The sequence below is a fragment of the Melanostigma gelatinosum genome (assembly GCF_949748355.1).
Source record: "Melanostigma gelatinosum genome assembly, chromosome: 15".
Taxonomy (NCBI): Eukaryota; Metazoa; Chordata; class Actinopteri; order Perciformes; family Zoarcidae; genus Melanostigma; species Melanostigma gelatinosum.
The window spans coordinates 11,789,790-11,811,416 of record NC_136648.1 but is presented as its reverse complement, the minus strand read 5'-3'; positions in this window follow the sequence as shown (position 1 = coordinate 11,811,416).

The window sequence follows — 21,627 nt, the reverse complement described above, 5'->3', positions numbered from 1 at the left end:
TGTATACAAAGTGCTACAAATGCTTGTAATGGAAATGGAGAACAGGGTTACAGATATTTCAAGGGAATTATGATTTCAAAGGTGTGTGTGTGTGTGTGTGTGTGTGCGTGTGCGTGCGTGCGTGCGTGTGATACTCCTAACCAAGGTTCAGTACCTTTGTCGTCGCCATCTTGTATTTTTGGCCGCAACCAGAAGTGACACAAAAGAATGAAAGTATAAGACGTCTGAACGCTGAGTAAGACATTTGTAGTCGACCAGTGTTCATTTTAACATAAAGTTGTCAAACAAAAACAACTTCCAGACTAGACAACGCAGTGGTTGCAACATGTCAATCACAAGGTAGCCACGCCCTAAAGCGTAGCTTGCTTTATCGTCTATGTTACACCCTGTTGGCTATGACAAAGAATGCAAGTTTAAGGCACTTTCACATTGGCTTCATTTATCAGAACGAGAGGTTGCTGCCTGAGGGTGGCACTAATGCACTTTGCTTCAGTATGGCACCGTTCCATCTGAGAAGGATGTTAATCACGACATGTTTTTTACATTTGAATGATAATGTGTCTGTCATGTGTTTTTTTGCACCTCTAATTTATGTCAAAAAAGGTCCTGAATAAGTAATGTTATAGTAAGAAATTAAAAACAGTAATAATATAGTATGTAAAAAAACAGTCATAGTATAGAATTTCAGAAAAAGTGTAGTATAGAATAATACTCGAAAAGTACAAAATAGTCTTAGTTTAGTAGTAGTAGTGACATTTACTTTTTATGACTTTTTTCAACATACTATACTGTGAGTTTTTTCGACATGTCGTACTATGACTTTTTATGACTTTTTTTCAGTCAGTGCAAGAATGTGCGTGTGTGTGTGTGCGTGTGTGTATGTGTGTATGTGTGTGTCTCCCAAAGTGATGCATTACAGCACATCCCTCCAATGCAATGGCCAAGATATACCGTGCATCTTCTAAGACAGATAGGGATCTATAAATAAAATGTAGGCCTATCTATAGACTAATGTTTCGGAGTAACTAAAATAAATACGAGCGGACAAACAAACACTGTAGAAAAGTGACAGCTCACAGGACCGTCAACCTAACCATTTAACATAACTTTAGAGCAAAATAAAGACGTCAGAGTGAGCAATATTATGTTTAAGATAATTAAAGGAGTCAAAATAATCGGTAAAACGTTTTTAAAAAGGAGAGTTTTCATTGTCCAACATGTGGCGGCAACTGCTGCAGAAATGTGTTGCCTCAGGGACAACAGAACCAATCCAGTCAAAGAGAAAGGAGGCTGGGGAGCGGCTCCTGACAAGCATACCTCAAGCCAATGGCTCTTGTCCAAACATGCCTTTTCACAGCGAAAGGCATCACAGTTTATGAAAACCTGATTCCAAATAATTTACACCCATCTATGTGTAGTATATAATCTCACACTGTGACTCTCTATATGGAGGTGTGATGTTGAATTGCAACCCCCCTCATCCAACCAGCACGCTCACAACAACACTGTATATGTTTTAGTATACTGTATGAACAGAGAGTTGTCTTCATTGTACCTCGCACAACACACACTGTGCAATGATTCTGCAGCAGCGAGCGCCACCATCTGGTAACCCAGGAGTCTGCTGCTCAAATAACAGAAATAACAGAAATGAAAAACAGAGAGAAAATGCAATGGTTTAAGTGTTGTTTGAAATGCTGGATGTCTCACAATAAAGTTCAAATTGATGTTGAACTCGTTTATCCAAAAAAAAACCCAGCCTAAACAAAATACATAAATAAGAAGAGGGACGACATGCAACAAAGGTCCTCATCTGGACTCAAACCAGGTTTTGTTGCAGTAACATCAGCATCTTAACAGCACGGACCATCAGGAGGATGACCCTCCAGATCACATTCTTTGCAAAACACTATTTTAAATTAAAATAGGTTATTCGAAAAAAAAATGCACCTTTGACATATTGGCAGTTTATGTGCCTCAATAATGTTTAACTGATTTAAAAATGCAAGCAGCACAAACGATTGTATTCCTTCATAAGCAACAAGCACACAGTGGTCATTGGCTCCCTCTCCAGAGACACAACTACTGCAACAGAAACTCACTGTGCAGCAAGAGGAAGTTGATGAGATCCAAATGGAGAAAACAAAAGTATTTCTTTAAGATATGAGTAGTCTTCATCATAACATTCCTTCATCAATTCATAATTCCTTCATTAACGATATCTGAAGATGTCATTCAATCATGGCTTGGAAACGTCAATGCCATAACTGACTCATCATTTTGTTAAGAATTCCTGTTGGGGTGCCCTCATATTTTAATGGTTGTGATGGTGACCATTAACTGCATCGTAAAGAAGCTGAAAAAGAATTGTTGAAGAAACAGCTTTTTCTGCGTTTTCATCATTTATTTTTGTGGGATTTTAGCTCATGCAGCTGATCCCAATGACGCTCTATTGACACATCAATGAATCTTCAATGTCGCTTCCCGAGAAGTCACAGAAAAATACAGAATGAATCATCAAGACCCTTCTACTCAAATGCCACAGCCCTCCTTTTCAAGTTCCTGAATTTGAAACAGCGAAAGTGCACTCAAAGTTCAGGTCCAGCGGTTGTGGTGTGGTGATGGGAAGATGATCATTTATTCTTCCTGCCTTACTTCCAGGAACTAAACTGGGCTCATATTACTGTCAGTGACACTGCTATGTATTGTGATGTACAACCACAGTACAGTTAAAGATATACTGACGGCACATATTAATAAAAGGTATCCATAAACAGCAAACTCTGGATGCATTGAAAAGCCGTGAAAGAAGAATCACAATATTTGAAATTGCAAGCTACAAAAACATTAAGATATGATTCAAAGGGAAATTTTAAACAATGTTATGCTGATATAGATTTTATCTTTCCATTCTATTAACGTTTGAGAAAATTACAAGATGAAAGTATAAAGTATCTGTTGTTAACTTAGTCAATAAGTGCATTGTGAAAATATTCTGTAGAAAATGTGTGAAAAGTGATCATGTGTGGCCACTAGAGGGCAACAGAGGCAAAGTTTTGGATCAATTTCCCAAAACCTGCCATACATGAGAGGTATACACATAAAAACTGTAAACGCCATTGATCGTTAGTAAGGTTTAAAAAAATAAAGACGAATAGATAATAAGCGTATGAGGTTTATTCTGATATGTTTGTATGACGGTTGTATTGTTTTGACCTTACACAAATCAACAAAGAGAATCATTTGATGGGAAATGAACTAAACAATGCAATATCACAACTACCAAATATTTCAAATCATTGAAAAATATTATCAATCAACATAAATCATGGATACCACTAGTTTGATAATATCACAGAAGACGCAAAGGAGGACAAACAGCAACGCACATCTCGTGATCTTATAAGCACCGTGACTTTAAAAGGTAAACGTATCATTAGCATCGTTAGCATCGTTAGCAAATAAACTATATTTGTATTCTTATTTTTCTTAACTATTACCCTCCTACTTTGTTAATCATTTGACTTTTCATGACACTGTTTGCACTTCTCTATGGCTCTGACTCTCACTCTAGTTAACATTAATGTCTTTAGAAGTGGTATAAAATCAACAATCATGCACTGTTGCAGGTCAGTGTGAAGAAGAGAGTCAGAGCAGCTCAAATATAAACGTTTGGGATTCTTGGAGTCTCGGCTGCTGCTGTAGGTCAAAGGAGAGGAAGTATGCAAACAATAAACCACAGCATCTGACAACATGTACTCAGATCTGACCTTTGCTCTTCTTCACACTTTATCCTCAGACAACGGTCTTAAAAGAATTGCCCAAATCCGATTTCCCCAAAGTTACGATGTGCACAGCTGCTATGCAGAAGTTACTAAAGGCATGTTTTATATCAGCAAATGATCCATAAAGTATGAAAAAACGCTGCAGTAAAGATCATTCAGAGTGACATTTTTATGATCTTTCTAAAACAACTGCACACTCAGACTGAGGAAGTGCATCGACAGAGCAGCACTTCCAGTAACTCCAGGGCTTTTCCCCTCTTTAGCCTGGGATTGGATCTGGATCTGGACCAAACTCCAACTCAAACTGCTGTAATCAGCAGAGAGCATGCTGCCAGATATCACAGAAAAATCATTGGACGGATACAAAATCAAACAGCAAACTAAGCTGCTGTTGCTAAAAATCGTTTCTTTCTTCTGTGGCCTCTTGAACATTACAGAACTATCCTGAAAGTACAGAATGAGGGGATGCACTTTACTTAAAATAGTGTGTCAGCTACTGTCAACGCTAGCTACAGATCAGCTTTATCTCACGGTGCAGAAATCCAAACCTGATTTATATGAGATGTGTAACTGACTAAAGTTACACTGACGCGCCCTTAAGATACATAATTACTATATATAGAGCGTATATAGAAATAGCTCTGCCTGTTACCAGAGAGTGAATATGAGCGAATCAAATAATCACACAACAGTCTTTAGAAAAGGATATAATGACTTCTTAAAGTCGTTATACAGACGGTGACGGTGAAAGAAATGTCCCTGAAATGTAATTGACTTTTCTTTTTCTTTGCTTGCTTGCGTCATTGTTTTGTCCTCTAATCTTCGATTCTCTCTGAAAGATAGTGACCCTATCTTAATATATTCAACATATTAATGGTATATTGTCTTCTCTGCCTTCTAGGGTTTCAAATTACTGCATGAAAAGTCTTTATATTCTAACATGCTGTACATTTATGGTTCAGGCTCTGATAGAAACACTGGAAATCTATCTCCTTTAATGCCCTTTACAGTATGAACCATCAGTTAGATCCATTTTTTGCTCAGTTGTTATATCGTCTTATTAGCAGGTGTTGAAGGTATCGCAGTCAAGAACTTGAGGGCATCCATTCACATTTAGCTTCTAGACCACTATATATATGTAGATATATATATGTATATCTATGTATATAAATTATATTTGCTGTTAGACATGACTCTGACCTCCCTGTGAAGGCCATGTGCATTTATTGTCCTGATCCGCCTCCTGTTCTCATTGTTGCATTTGTATTTAAATGGTACGTCATAGGAATAAAAGCACTCATTGAAATGAATTGAGAAGATGCACATAAAAGCACACTCACACACACACACACACGCACACACACACACACACACACACACACAGGCAGTGCAAACAACGACGCAGGCAGATAATCCTTGAAGCTTATAATGAGATCACCTCAGTTGTGTGTAGCCGTGTGTGTGTGTGTGTGCATCATATTGACTTAATCAACTCTCATTGCATCTCAGTGCAGCTCGCAGCTCATCAACACTTATTCAACATCCGCTGACCTCCTCAAACACCTGGACCACTTTCTGTACGAAACAGATGACCGTCTCCATGGGAACCATGGGTCTCCTCCTCCATCTTTGTCATGAGTAAACACGAGCGGTGCTTTTTATGTAACGTCTCCATCCGCTACACCACATAGACCACAGAGGGAGACGGAGACGTGTGTATGCCACGCTTGCCTGTGATGCACATGGAAATTCAGCTTTTTGGAGTAATATTAAATTGAACATTTTAAATAATTTTAATCACATCTTATGTTGAGAGTGTGGTAATACACAAAGACAAGCTCGTTAGCAGTCGTTAACAATATGGTAAAATAAAGTAAAACCTCAACAGAGATACTCACTTGCAATCTTATAACCTTCACCAGAAAGCAACAACATGAATACAAACAATTACACCATCTGCAGTGCAATTCTCTCTGCATTGAAGCTGTAACGATCAAAAACAGCGTCCTTCAACTCAGCAACAACAAACTTAAGGCATGTAGTCGGCATTTCTTTATCAGAGTATAACATATATACAAATCTTCACCTTTTCAGCAGTCGACCCTCTCTCGACTTTCACCTGCAAGATAAAACATTTTGCATGGTTCCCTCTGCTTGTATTTTAGGAATATTTCCACATTCTCTCTTGCTCTAGCAGGTGCATACTTTGGATCCCTAGCAGGAGTCTCCAAAATATCCAGAGCAGCATGACCAAGATGTGGACACGAGCGGTTTAAACACAGAGACATTGCCAGGCGTTGCTGCTGTGGCTCCCTGCCTCCTCCCACCTGAAGGAGAGCGGGAGCCAATTGAATTCAAGACCCGTCACCTCTGCTTTCCTGAGTGATGCCACAGCCGACGTCAAGACACATATTCAAGGTAGGCCAAGGGTCCCTGGAGTCATAATTTGTCAAGATATACAATGTATGAGAACATTGGATTTATCAATTTTGTGCCTGAAAGGAAAAGACAGCACGGGATTTCTCCTTCAATGCCCCCAAACTATCTGAATATACAATTATTTTATTTTTCACTGCTCTGTTTTTAAATACAGTTTGATTCAAACCTTCAAAACATGTAAACAGTTAAAACGTTTTCAAAAACATGATAGGGGAGAAATAAAATGTTTCAATGGACAATGTTCCCTTTCTGAGCAGGGGACCACGATGGAAGTACAATTAAAATATCAACCAATATTATTTTACCTGGTCTAATAAAAGCTTTGGTTTTAAGTCAACACTCACTGACATTCATTTATCTGAATCAAGTTTTTTCTTTTACTTTTACTTTTTCTTTGCTTTTCATGCAGACTGTGTCATGAATAAAACTCTAGACATTGACATTATCACATCCACACATCCGGTATTTCTTAAACAGTTACGTAAATATGGTTGTACATGTGGTATCATATGAACTCATATTTTGTCCTCAAAAGGCCGTGGAAATGTTTCTCCTTGAGCCTTAAACGAACACAGCACTCCACGTGGCGGACAGATGGTTCTGATCACGAAACATGGAAAGCCAGAAATGATATCTCTTTTCCAAACACACACAGACTTGAGACCACTGAGCTGCTGGCTTGTGGATTTAAAACAGGTTTTTTTTGTATTTAGTATTTTGTCAATTACAGTACTGCTTCATTACATACATTTAAGTTATTAGTCAGTGTTCTAAATGTCCCTATTGGTCTGAATTTCTAAATATTGCTGTTATGCTTGGCATGAAGGAAGAAGTCAAATGATGGTGCCCAAATGTAACTTCAAACTGTCAGTTAAAAGCCCTGCTCACCATGTTCCCAGTTACTTTGGCTGATTAAAACTTTCCAGGTTGATTTCGGGTGGTGCTTTGCTGAGAGTTGAGTAATTTGATCTGCTCTAACAGGGGCAATAAGACAAAGAGTGCCACCATGCAGGACCATGTTGTCAATCCAAATGCATCTTCCTTCCATGTTAGTGGTTCACAAGGGAAATATATTAGAACGGGTGCGTGAATATCGTACATTTTAACAACAGGCTGCAATTTCATTTACATCTCACTCCTGCTGCTCTGGACAACAACGTTTCCATCAGCAGCATGCAAAAGTTTTCAGCATATTGATGTTTCCTAAAATACCAGAGGGGGTTGGGAGAGAGAGAGGCCACTGAGAACACGAGGAACTAACGGAGACTTTAAGTGAGTAAAAAACACTCAAAGCTCTCTGTGAAAGGTGCCTGGCTATTAGAGGAGTTTTATTCCCGAACTACTGTATGCCAACAGATGGAGATAATAGTGACATGGATGATAGTAATCCATCATCCTGAAAATAAAATTCAGGGGAAATACTTTTATTTTCCTTATTCACCTCTCGTAGTGTTTCAAATTGAAAGGAAAAAATAAGACATTTCAAAATTATCAGTCGCAGTTCTCCAAAAAAGGCAAATGATTGGAATTATTTTTGTCTCATGCCGTCATGTGAAATTTATCCATACATCCAATTTAGTCATTTTGTCTGCGTGGGAAGCTAACTGGAAACATTAAGATAGAAGTTAACTCAGTAAGTCTCTTCATCACTGAAGGACTATTTTACTGCTTGCCGGTATTGAGTTTAATTTTCATTTTTCTGTGAATGAAAAATACACATAATTTCCCTTGTTATTTGTGGGAAATCACATATTAAATATGGATGTTCAACATATGTTCATTTTGTCAGTACTGTCATTTTTCCCTTTGAATCATCTGTAATCAGCTGACAAGTAAAGCCTAGTGAGATTAAATACTGGAATGTATGTCATATGACATGTACTTCAAATATGATGATATGATACCATGGTATTTTACATGTGTAAGTGTAGTTTATGTCAATTAATAAGCATTAAAGTGCCCTTTATTTCCCACCATAAGGATACGGCAGCCCTCCACTGAGGTTTTGAAACAGAAAAATAATAAAAAAACAATTATTCCAACATCTTGGTTGTATACAATATATTCTAATCAAAATATCTCAAAAGGTAACATATTAAGATGTATGAAAATACATTTGATAATACTTCATTTCATCCTGTTCATCCGGCAACCAAACACTGAAGTATATAGTGTGTGTAAGGCCTGATCAACATCGCTACCCTCTGGTCTCTGACAGTCATGCAGGCAGAACCAGTAATAAACATGTGCTGAGGCACTCTGACGTCCGCACATTGAAAAGACACTTCATCATTGTGTTGCATCCCGATTTAAAGGATCCCTTTGAAGTCTGAATAAAATCATTTCAGTCCTGTCAAAGAGCTGGATATCTACCCTTTTGTTGAGTTTTAATTTCAACAGTTTGTGAAGGGCTTTTGCTCTGATTTTGGCAATTTCAATCGTCATTATGCACTGAGATATGAAGGGACTGTGGTGAGAAAAAGACGAGGCTGACAGTTCATCTTCAGTGGTATAATTATTGAACTGAACATTGGTGGCAAGGTGGCATAAGTAAGTATACATCAATCCCATTTATAGCGTCATGCATCAAACAATGTATTATTGGTCGCCTTTGCAGGCGCAGGCTCTAACAAGGCTGCTGATGGTGAAAAGAACATATAGACAAAACTACATTTATTGCAATTTGTTCTAAAGAGATCAGAGCATCCAGATTCAAGCCGGACACGGTGTGTATGTAGTGTTCCCGTCTGATTCAATTTACAAAGAACATGTGAGTGTCACTCAGAGGACAGAACAGAAAATTACAGGAAGATGACAAGAGGAAACTGAGCGCACTGCTGCTGTTATTTCAGTTTGAAAATTGGCCAAAATGTTCAATCTGTATCTGACGATTTGATTTGATTCGACTCCATCCACCCCCAGAAAGAGACGTTCAGAAGTTAGAGTTTGATATTTAAAGGAAACATTCAACATTTTGGGAAATACTCTTATTTACTTTATTGTTATTTCCGTGTTTATTACTGGAGCACTCATGGCATTTGACATGATACACTCGTCAACGTCGGAGAAGGAATCGAGGGGTTTGGATGAATTAGTGGGGAGAGGACCCTGAGACGTTTACCGACCGTGGACGACCACTCAGTCAGAGCTGCCGGACCAAACCACCACTGAAAGAGGAGTCGAGAGGGAGGAAAGCTGAGATGGGCTCCGAATGCAGCAGCAGCGGTAGGTCGGTGACTGTTGTGTCGACGTCTTCACAGAGACCAGGCTCCATCGTGGCGTCCTAAATCAAGCTGCACTTGAAGGGCGGGCCGACAGAGCGCAGGACTCAGGTGGGACTAGCTTGTTGACATCAATTAAGCTTGGTGCTCAAACATAGTCAAAGTCGGTGAACAGTAGTGTTTCCCTGATGTCAAATTCTTTATCTCAAGATGGCGTCCATATTTGTTTCTGCTGTTTGTATTCCTCCTGATTCCAAAAATGCACAACAGGAATGCACAACTGTTTTTGTTTTGTCTTGTTTGTCTTCGCTGTGCAACCCTGTGCTGCATAATCACAGTAAATTGTCCTTGAATCCTTGAATTATGCTACGCAAGCTAACACGCAGCTGGTCTTAGCTTCATGGTTAGCATGAAGCAATGAAAGCGTGTATCGACCTTCTCATCCAACTATCAACAAGAAAGAAAAATAAGCGTATTTTTCTTTTCCCCAAAACGTTGGGTTCTTCCTTTAATGTCCCTTATTCGTGAGCACATCTGATTTTCCAAGTTTGCTTTGTTTACTGGTTGCTTCTTCTGTGCTGAGACGAGGACAGGACGAACCAAGGGAGAGAGCTCGGGTAAACAGCAGGGTGTTCAGTCCCCAGCATCGATTGTGGACCCCAGAGACTGTCGGTTGCTAAGGCCGATCTTGGCCTTTAAGCCACGGTGCTAAGTGTTCATTTAAAAGTGATTCATCCATCTATGAAAAAAATCAAAGTGGCTGCTTCTCTGCACAGCCAGTGGAGATATCACATGAAGAGACCACACGCATGCAGCATGACACACTGACTGGTCGGGGATTGAACTTGTGTAAATCAATACCCGCAATCATTTGGGGATACGAAGCCAATGAGGGGAGATTAATGGAAATCTGTGAGCCTGTTGAGATGTGATGGTGCTCGTGAGACTTGACACCAACACTCTACATACTAGAGTTCCTCTGACATCCAAATGCTGTCTGGATAGCTCTCTGGAAACAAACATGCATAACTGCTTTGTTGATAAATGCTCACAATGTGTGGAGTCTACTTCAGTTCAATGCCTTTTCATGAGTGAGGTCGTCTATGGTTAATGTTCCCTCAAAATATTTTATTTATCACCTTTTAGGGAACAGAATTAGGGATAAGAAGTTTCATGCACATTAATTATTCTAAATTTGCAGACACTACATTTTGGCCGAGTGCACTAAAATACTGTTGAAAAACATTTCTTTCCGATGTGCTGCCTCTGCAGTTAAAGCATAATTAAAAATGATATATTATAACGGATCCACTTACTATATGTAACGTGAAAGGGGTCACTTAGACACATCATTATCACACAAATCTGCAGCTCCCCTCCGCACAATGAAGCGTTTTAACTTCTTTTTAATTGTTTTGGTTACACAGATGACAACTTTAACATCAGTGTTGCTTCCAGATGCAGCAGGCAGCTGTCTTCAGCAAGAAAGCTCTGATGAACCCACTGTACTCTACCTGCTTACCACTAAACAGCTGACAGACAGTTAACCACTGGCTGTGAACACAGTTTAGCATTTTGCAGCTAAAGAGGAGGTTATTTCCCTCAGGAGTTGGTGGGGACAGAAAACCGAGCAAACCACTTTAAATGAATACTAATGTTGCTCCATGTCTGCTGGATGTTGGAAAACAATCAGCTATTTGCTGACACATACACCAATGTGATAATATATCAGTGCAGCACTCAAGTCGTCTGAGATTAGGAAAATATCATAGGAAACAACAGTGACTGCATCCAACACAGCCAAGCTGCAGTCTCCAACGACGATGCAGCCTGAAAGTGTATTTTAGCCAATTTCCTGTATGACATTGAGACAATGCAACAAAGAGAGGTATACTTTCTGCGATGACAAAGACAAAGCTGCCAGGATCCGCAGTCACCAAAAAACGAGTCACTGTGCTGCCGTGAGTTTTGCCGTATTACTGGGCTGGAAAGTATCCAGTAAGACAAACTGAACAAAACAGTTTTGCCAGCAACAAAAACACGGTTCATGTCTGTGTCAATCTCACACCCAAGTCAGCACAGAAATCATTTCGGACATCTTTTCTCATATAAAACTGGACCTGCATGTATATTTCGCCTCCAGTCTTGGGGTGGTCTTGGAAAAGTTTATTTTCCCACCAAACACCTCATGTCATGTTTACTCCTGTTTCCCTTTCCTCACCCTATCTCTCTCTGTTGACCTCTCTGGTTTCACATTATAAAGAATAAATGGCAGTATAATAAAAGTGTGTTTTTCCAACCCATCGGTCAAATGAAGCAATGCTGTTTGTGATGGTTTCCATCCTCTCCTGTGTGGAATGTGATCTCTCAATCCACCCGGATCTCCTGTGGCGGACTGAAAACGTTGTGTGAACTGTTTGAGCCGGACGGGGACTATCAAGCTCTGGATCAAGACTGGACCCTTAAATAAAAGTTTTTGTGTACCTGTTTAGATGTACGCAAGAGATTCAAAGACTGTATTTCATCCACACCTGTTGAAAAGATATATAATTAGTTATATATATATATATATTTATGTAGCATTGCTGTAGGAAAATAATGTTTGCAGTTAGGAAATCATGAATTAACACTACAGTTTCCCCGATGGCTTCTTTCCAACACATACAGTCGAGTGAACAGTGTTGATTACAGCCAGGGGCTGCTGTCTCCAGCAGACGTGCAACGTTATTATGTTTCCTCCCTCTCGTTCCTTGTCCGTTACTGCACCTCGTTGCAAACCGATCCAGCCAGCGAACACCAACTAGTCCTGGAAATCTGTCACCTGCAGGTGCCAAATGCAGAGCAGAGACAGAGGGCCTGCACCTACAACATGGCCAGTACCCAAATAACCCAGGATGATTAGTCTCATGTACGGCGCTGGCCTCTTTCACACCTCCCTGTCATTCCCGTGTGTTTACCTCTAGCTCGGGTTACACTTGTGGTTGTGCCTTGGCTAGTCTTTTGAAACCAAAGCGATAACCTGGAATTCTATCCTTTGACCCCTGTGTGAAAGGTGCACTTGTGACCAAGCTGTACTCACATGATTGGGTTCTTTCTTAACCCCCCCTTCAAACCATTTATGGGCAAGAAAGACTAAATCAACACAGCCTAAAAAATTGAACCATACACGTTACATTCAATGGAATAAACATTTCTGTAATGAAGAAGGAAATCCTCCATTCAACACTTCAGGGCAAAATACGGCTCTATCTTGTTTCAGGTCATACTCTTCAAACTGGATTTACCATCTCTGTGTCTAGCCCAACGTTGAATGGCCAACAGAGTGCATAGCTTCCAAAAACATTGTGGCCCCTGAACAAAGGATTGTTTCGGCTACAAGAAAAGCCTGTTTACAGCATCATGAACAATCTGCTACATTACAATGAGAGAACAGAGCAGCAGGTATAGCAACAGGTGAAACATTTTTAGATTCTTATGACCACAACGGGAAATGTGACAAATATAGCACGTTACTGTTACTTCACAGAGGAATAGAAATAGACTCATCACTTTCTTTGTATCCGTGTGTGCTGGAGCCACTCTGGACAGAGTGAACTGAACAAAAAGTTAAAGGACGTAAGGTGAAGCTCCCTCACTGCCACACACTATTGATGCAACAATGCATATTTGTTAATAATTGATAATTACACAACTCTTTAAATAGAAGTACATGTTTTTGTCAGACTAAACAATAACTTAATGGGACTTGCTTCATAATCCACTACATTGGACAACAGGCTGCATGCTGCACAAGTCAATTGTTTTTGGTCAAGTTTTGCTTCGTTGAGGTTTTTGGTTCCTCAAAATGCTATGTTGTTATCCATGACTTTTCAGATTTCCATGAATGTTATGGACCTCAACTACTAAATGCTGACATTGTTATTTAGTTTTTTTAGCAACAGTGGAATCATCACAACAAGAGTGTTGAGTTTAAGTGCACCTCATTATACGACACGTTTGAAAATTTCAGGAAACTCACTTGTTCGCTTTCTTGTCCACATTGAAATGAGAAGATTGATACTCTTGTCGTTGTCCATTGAATATGAAGCTACAGTCAGTGCCGGCTATAGCTTAGCTTAGCTTAGCATAAAGACTTGACATAGGGGGAAACAACATGGGCCGATGCCAAATGTAACAAAATCTGCCTACCAGCACATGTAAACCTCACGAATTAACTAACATTGAAGAGACACATGTAAAGAGACACAGCAACAGTGAGAACAATTCACAAAAAAATGTTTAACAAATTTCAAAAAATCATCATTTTATTCAAATATTTCATTTAAGATTAAGAAAAGAATATATACATGAAACTTTGGGTTTATTCAAAAAATATATCGACACATATAGATAAGCAAAGTTTCATTGATGAAGATTGATGAGATTGATGAATCTCAGTTTGCTCTCCATTTCTTAAAAACAAGTTGGACATTGAAAACACAATGGTATTTGGTGACGAGGAAGGTTCCAAGTAAAACATCAAAAGCTTCAGCAATATGGATGATTAAAAGCACACCATCTGCTCTGCGTGTGACACTCCCTTTTTTCCATGTTCCACCAGCATTCCTGAAACAAACAGCACATATATTTTAACTGTCAGACAAAAAACAAGCCACGTGTATCTCCCACACAACCCTGCAGAGAGGGGGGGGGGGGGGGGGGGGGGGGTCCACTGCTGGGGAACGTCATATTTTCTGAGCTGCAGTTAAAAAGATTAACATACCCATCTGTCCGACATTAACGCGGGTTCTTCTTAAATACCTCCACTGCAGTAGCAGCATAACTCTCTGTTTGTGTGTTTCTCGAGGGCAGGTGTTACCCTTTTAGAATGTGGAATCAATCACAAGTTGTTGGAGTGACCGAACAGGTTGGTACCAAACCGGATTTTGTGAGAAGATAAAGCGTCGTCTCAGGTGCTGGCACTGCAAACTGAGAGGGAGAAACAAGGACTAGAACCATGCAGTCAAAACCTGTGGACGTATTTGTATTAAAGTTGCCGTGAAGAAAAGGATATATGTTTTAGGGAAGAATTCATTTCACCCCATCACAATACCAACGGGTCATTTTAGACCAGCTGGTCTCAATGAATCACATCAGTGCCCGACACTCAGGTTACACAGTAATGAACACCATTAGCATGATCTCCTGGAGACATCCAATGACAGTCACTGCATAGCTTACATATGTAGCATGCAGGGATGTTCTGTGGTTCACGCTTCAAATGCAACCCCGAGGGCGGATCTGTGCCTTGAACATGCATGTCAGAAAAGGGGGAGGGGGGACCGATGTATTTTTGTTTTTTTTAAGTTGTCTAAGTTTTTTGGGGAGAGAGAAGGTTATCTCTCGAGGCAGCATGTCATTTGTTTTTCTAGTATAGCAGCTCCTTCATTTTTGCCTGCATCTTAACAGAAAGCTGAGCCACTATGTCGTAAAATATGTATCAAACTGTAATTATGTCACATAAAGAGATAATGAAAGGAAGATTATGATGAATGGTTACACTGTTCGTGGAACAGGATTCGTCACTTGTTTGCCTTGATTTTGGCGTTTACTTGTTCCACTTCTATTGGACATGGAGACAGTTAAAAAGAGGTCCCTGAAAAAAAGACTAACATGAAGAAAACTATCTGATTGCCATTGAAAACAAAATAAATGCTCGAAAATATCAAAAATAATTATGATTATAAATAATGATAATAAGATTGTAAGTGCATGGTCCAAAAAAGAACAAGTGTGTTGCAGTCATTCTTTATTGGAAGCTTGGATTATTTTGAATACCAGTGTTTCTTCTTTCAGTTCAGGTTTTGCCACATGTGAAGTCACTGTCCTGGCTCCTGGCAAATCTAGAATGAATGTTTGTCCTCGGAACTCCGTGTTCCCTCTTTCCCTGCAACGTCAGTCAAATCTTCCTGCAGCCAACTCTGTTTACACCATCTGCTTTTTCTCACGGGCTCACCAGCACGGGACGCAATGAAGCTCTGGCTTCTTCACAGGTCACCACCGAGTTGTAGAATTCACACATCACATCCGGATTAGCTGCTCATCGGCGTGTTTTCTTATGACAATTCTTATGACGGCAGCTGACTAATATCGTCAGCTCTGTGCTCTCTTGTCCTAATCTCAAAGGAAAAATCAGGAACAATCAGCAATTTATTCGCCTCTTGCTAGTTTGAGTGTGTCCACTTTTGATGCAAGGGATTTTAGACAAATAATGTAGCATAAAAATGGATAATAATAAAAATGTTGTCAACATAATTACTTACTATTGCATACAGTTAGTTCATTAAATAAAAATCTGGGCCTGGGGGTATTTTAAAAGTGAATGTGTGCAATTACTGTCAGTTTCAAAGGAGGGCACCTGGCTACAGTTCATCTGCACTGTGCTGAACTGTTTAGAGAGCAGGCACAATAAAAACATGTCCACAACATCATGCAGGGAATACATACAATCCTCCGTGTGAAGCTTCTAACGTCTACTTTTCTGTTCTATCAGAGAGGAGCTGACTCAACGCTTTGGGAGTTTTTGATACGATTGTTGGGTTATTGCTCAATCTGGATCACATCGTATGATTAAAGTAGTTCTTGTTTGCACTTAAAATATAATAAAATCCAAGATAACATTATAAACTATGGCCTCATGTTATGCAGCGCCTAAAGAGTGCGAAATGAAATTATTAATTTACATTTATATTGAATTAAAGCTGCATTAACTAATGAGATTAGTTGATGTGTTCAATCTCAAAATAAATCAATAACTTAATTTCGACAATGAAATTAGAACACAAATATATTTTTAGTTTTTAAGTGACCTTGATTTTATCACAGTCTGTTTTCTTTCCCACAGTCCCACGTAAGTGTTTCTCCTGCATTGTTTCCAAAATGTTGCGCAAACATGCACAAAAACCACCAGGCTGCCTTTCAACATCACCCAGAGCCATTGTTTATGTTTCACTGACATTCACACAACTGCCATCTTTGGTTCGTGCTGTGTTTTTGCAGCATCTCTGGTAAGAGCAGAACAAAGCAAACAGGTTTTTGCCAGGTCAATGAGCAAAACAGCACATTGTTCGGCAAACAGCTGACAGAATGAGGTTTCTCGTTAGAAATATGAAAGTGAAATTCAGCTTTAAAATATTGTTGTAGATGATAAAAAAAAGATGGTAATCATTGACTGTGCGTGTGATTGGTCGTTTGACTGATGGAACTTCCTTGTTGCTACAGTATGTAGCAGATAAGGACGGTGTATACGGCTAAGCTATACATAAAACACAGATACACACACAGACACAAAGATGCTGCAGCCACTGTTTTTGTTACATCTTTAATATGTGAGCAAACTTTATTAAAAGAAGATGACTATCGGAGAATTATTAAATCTTAGAACGACAACAAATAACAAGCTAGTTCAGTGGGACAACCTGAACTCAATGTTTATTTTAGAAAACATGTCATTTTTAATTCCATCTTAATAAATGTACTGCAATGTGTGCTTATTTGTGAAGAACCCATATTTAGAGTTTTCTCAACTTAAATATTGACTCGATGAAGAATAATTGATAAAACTGGTAAATGCTGTCATTGTTACTTAAAATGCTGAGTTGAAGAGTCAAGCAATTGAGTAATTGATTTTACAGCAAACTTCAACAAGTACAAACAATTTGGCTTTCATTTTAGTTTCTCTCAATCTATTAGTAGATGTTGAGGGGAAAGATGTCATTCCTCACACAGTTTTCTCATTGAAATATTCCCAGCTGTTCTATTGTGGAGGTAAATTTCCATCCACAATCACATCAATAACTTTCCTGACTCTCTCTCTCTCTCTCTCTCTCTCTCTCTCACACACACACACACACACACACACACACACACACACACACACACACACACACACACACACACCTCTTGTGTCTGTGCAGCCCCCCCCCCCCCCCCCTATCGTCCTCCCTGAGGTTTAGCTGTAAAACAACAGGGGAATCAGCCGTGTTGACGCGTCCCCTGGTACTTTTCCACAGATAACATGAAGTGAGAGGTAGAGTGTTGCAATATGTGTTTATGTTGACTTTGCACATGTATTGCCTCACATTCCCCATATCCAAGGTAAACCATGCTCAAGTATTCCTTCAGGGCTTTAAAAGTGGGCCGGGTTAGGCCACTTCTGTCGGACGATGCTTATGGTGACACGTCTTTGTCTGTCCATTAACCTATTTTCAATAAACTCTGATTGTGAACTGTTTGTTGTCCAGATAAGCCACAGGCTTTTTTACATGTTCGCACAGTTGATGTTTTCACATTTTGGCTTATTTTGGGCGATCAATATTCAAATAAGCCAAATGTATCAATTCACAATTTAAGGGATTTTTGCTTGAAAAATACTTCAACTATCAATCCATGATTAAAACTCTTGCCAATTCATTTTCTGTGGATCGACTTATTCTTTCAGCTCTACAGTCTTGTGTTTCACGTCTGCTTAATTACAATATAGATTACAACACTTCAGCTAATTCACACTTATGGTAACATATCATCTCAGCACTTTACTAGCAGTTTGACACCACAGTATTTGATGGATCCAGTCACCCGAAGTTCACCGGTTACATTGTAAAAACTGCATACCACCAGAAATTTAAATATGTATACTTCAAACTACGTCCCATGCAAGCGGCATGAAGGCAGTTCAAAGTTCACTTTGTTTAGCTCACATGGACGTTCCATATTCAATGTTTAGGGTTGTGTGCAGTGTTGATAAACAGCTGCTGAAAAATGACACTGAACTTTGTGCTATAAATAAGTGAGTCAGGTATTTTCATGCATCTTCTTTTACTTTTAAACATGTTGACCGCAAACAGGCTTCACATTTTTCTTATTCTTTTGCCTTTCTGTGGAACGTTTGTGCCGTGCAAAACTACTGACTCATTATGTTGCAAATTACTTTTTCTCTCATCCATGCTGCTCCCCAAATTCAAGTGCAGTCCTGCTTCAACAGACCTCCCTCTATCCCCCCTTTGGCTATGTGTCTGTGAAGACTGAGCTAGTTTTAGAGTCATATTTTACTGATATGACCTTTGATCCCTGTCAGACAACCATGTACCTGGGTCATGTTTTGGGACAGGCACGTTGATATCCGTCTGCGTCTAGGTCCCGGGTCAGCGGAGTTCATGAGAGGGGGGGAGTGGGGGAGCGCTTGTTAACACATAGCACAGCCTCTCTCACAAGCCGAGAAGGAGACGGGAATGGCAACAAATTCGTTCCAGAGCTGGCTGGAAAAATCCCATGCAGTGCTGTTTTCATGACATGCATTCTTCAGATGGGCCCCGCGGAAAATGAAAAAAGACGGCTGTTGATGTATGACACGCAGGCACAAATGTTTAGAAAGGAATTACTCGTTTTTTTCTGTTGATCTCCAGTGGTTTTTAAAAATGATTCACTCCACCCATTTCACTGATATCAGTTTACTTATCATGGCTACTGCTTGTCAGTCGGTAAAAACAATAAAGAAACATGTGAAATATCTTCTGTCTTTGTCCTCCAAAGACAGAAGATATTTTACATATAACAATGAAGATGTCATTTGTGATGTCATCAGGGTGATACCTTGATTAAAAATCGGAATACATCTGCAGCATTGACTTTTAATGTCTTTTGTAAGCCTCACAACATCAAACACATTGTGGAGGTGCAACAATAAATCACTGCAGTGCCCCTTGACCCTTTAACCCATCTCTGTGACCAACAGCAAAAGCAGACACACTTTTTACATTTTCAGCATCATGAGGAGAAATATTTATTTTGGTGGTGCAAAAAGAATCAGAACCTGTAAGAAATGTATTCTGCAAATCAAAGCAGAAGCAGCATGTTTGTGTGATTATGGACTCTTAAATGAACGACACACAGCAGTTTGTATGTTTAACATCTGCTCTTATCTGCTATTGCACTGCAGCTAACTGCTAATGTGACATTAAAGATGCTGCAGCAATATGAGCAAGAGAAATGCTGACTGACCAAATCTATGCATCATTGTCTGCAACAACTTTTAACCAGGAAATCAGATGTATATTTTCAGCCAAGGCTCTCACTGAACAAGTTTTGCCTCATCTCATTCAGACCAGAAAGTATCACTTCTTTCAAAGGATGTGAAGATGATCAACCCACAGGAACTTGGGCCACTAAAGATAACCGCAGGGGAAAAACATCTAGAGTGAAAACATTAACTAGAAATAGACCTCTTTGTTGCCATAGCCACCTGAACAGCTGTAATTTAGATCTGTTGCGCTGCACTGTTCATGTATCTCACAGGAAAATTCAGTCAGTTTTTCTTTTCTGCAACAGATAAGCATAAAGGAAGGTCTAAATGCTTATTTTGCACTGTTTATGGGTAATTCAAGCAGTGATATAATATTCATACAAGACTTCTCTGAACAATTATTAAGTATCATTTTTACTGTTCCTTGTATTTAATGCTAAATATGACCTACACATTGTAAAGTGTTACTAATGATGTTCCATGCAAGACTCACATTTTCATTGACACTTATTGGAAGCTAGTTTATGACTGGTTAAAAACAAAGGTGTTTGCAATACTAATATGAGCATGTTGTAAACATATACGCACACCACGGTTAATAATGGGCATAAGGTAATATTGACATAATGTATGCTAAATAAAACTGGATCAGTGAAGTCTAAATGTTTTACTTCAGAGACGAACATGGTTCTTGTTAAGTCACAACTACTGGCTCTAGTTCTCAATTACTGTGGTTGTGTCCCCCCCCCCCCACTCACTGAATCCTCCTCCAACCTGCCTGAAGTGTTTGTTCAGCAAAGCCTCGCTGCAGCTCTCCATGTGAGAGTGCAAGGTGATGCCAACGGAGGTTAATTCTACATATTCCAAAACACAGAAAACCCTTTTGTTCATCATTAGCTTTGACTAAATCAGGAAAGTGAAATAGGGAAAAATGATCATGTTACAAGTGGTTCCTTATAACGTGTCATAATTCAACAACAATTTAAATTCATTTACAGAATATAATGTCATTAAAAAATCTAATTTGAAAACGTGAAAACGTCATATTTTGTTCGTATGCTCACGTGCAAAAGAAAAGAAGCCTGCCACTCTCCGATAATGTTTAACATACTGTGCGCACTGTGCAGAGGAGCTGAGGTTATACATATGAATAGGTTACAGATTAGAACACATTGCACAAGGCAAACACAAATCTGCGTAGTTATCAAGGAACAAGTAGGAACACACGTCTTGTCTTAAAGGGACACAAAATAGTAACAAAGATGTAATAAGTACTTTAGAGTTAATCAGGAACGAGTCATTGAGAAAGCGGTCGGATATCTAGAAAATGTCATTACACACTGACACACTGGTTATTTTACATAGTCGATGTAACAGTCTTGTTTTTACAATCTTATCATTATATACTGTTATTGACATTATTTATACATGTACAGTGGAGTTATTCGGGAACTTCTTGTAAAGAACAGTTAGTTCCTGATTTGTTGACTTATTCATTGGAGGCATTTAGGATTTTATATTACCCAGATGAATATACAGCTGTGATGGTGTGAGACAGGAAGTGGTGGGAACACAGACGAGCGCAAGTGAGCCTTTTGGAGAGTTGAAAACGTTACACGCTCACACACGTTGCTTTCTATACCCTACGTGTGACATTTAAAAAAAACCCACACAGCCCCAGCACACACTGCATGCAGGAAGGGCTGCACATGCGAGATCCGTTATCAGTAATGCAGAATTCCCCAGGAAGGTAATCAAATGCTCAGTGCAAACTTTTACAAAACATACTTTATATGAGAAAGTATTCACATACAAATATTGCCAGAAATCAAACACAAGACAGAAAACGGTGGTGGGGAGATGTTCGAGAAAACAAATAAAACGGGGGCATTTTATTGCTACGTATTAGAAAATAAGACGACTGACTTTTCTCAACTCTCCGTGGCACCTCAGGCAGGTTAACTCACATGCTCTCATAATCCCCACGGTATTTATAACTCGGTCAGCTGACCTTGCACTCGGACCCATCCACTACACAGGGAGCTAACCCCACTAGGAAACACAGCTATTAACTGCTGAAACTACTCACACAATACTAAACCTACACAAGTGATTAGTAATG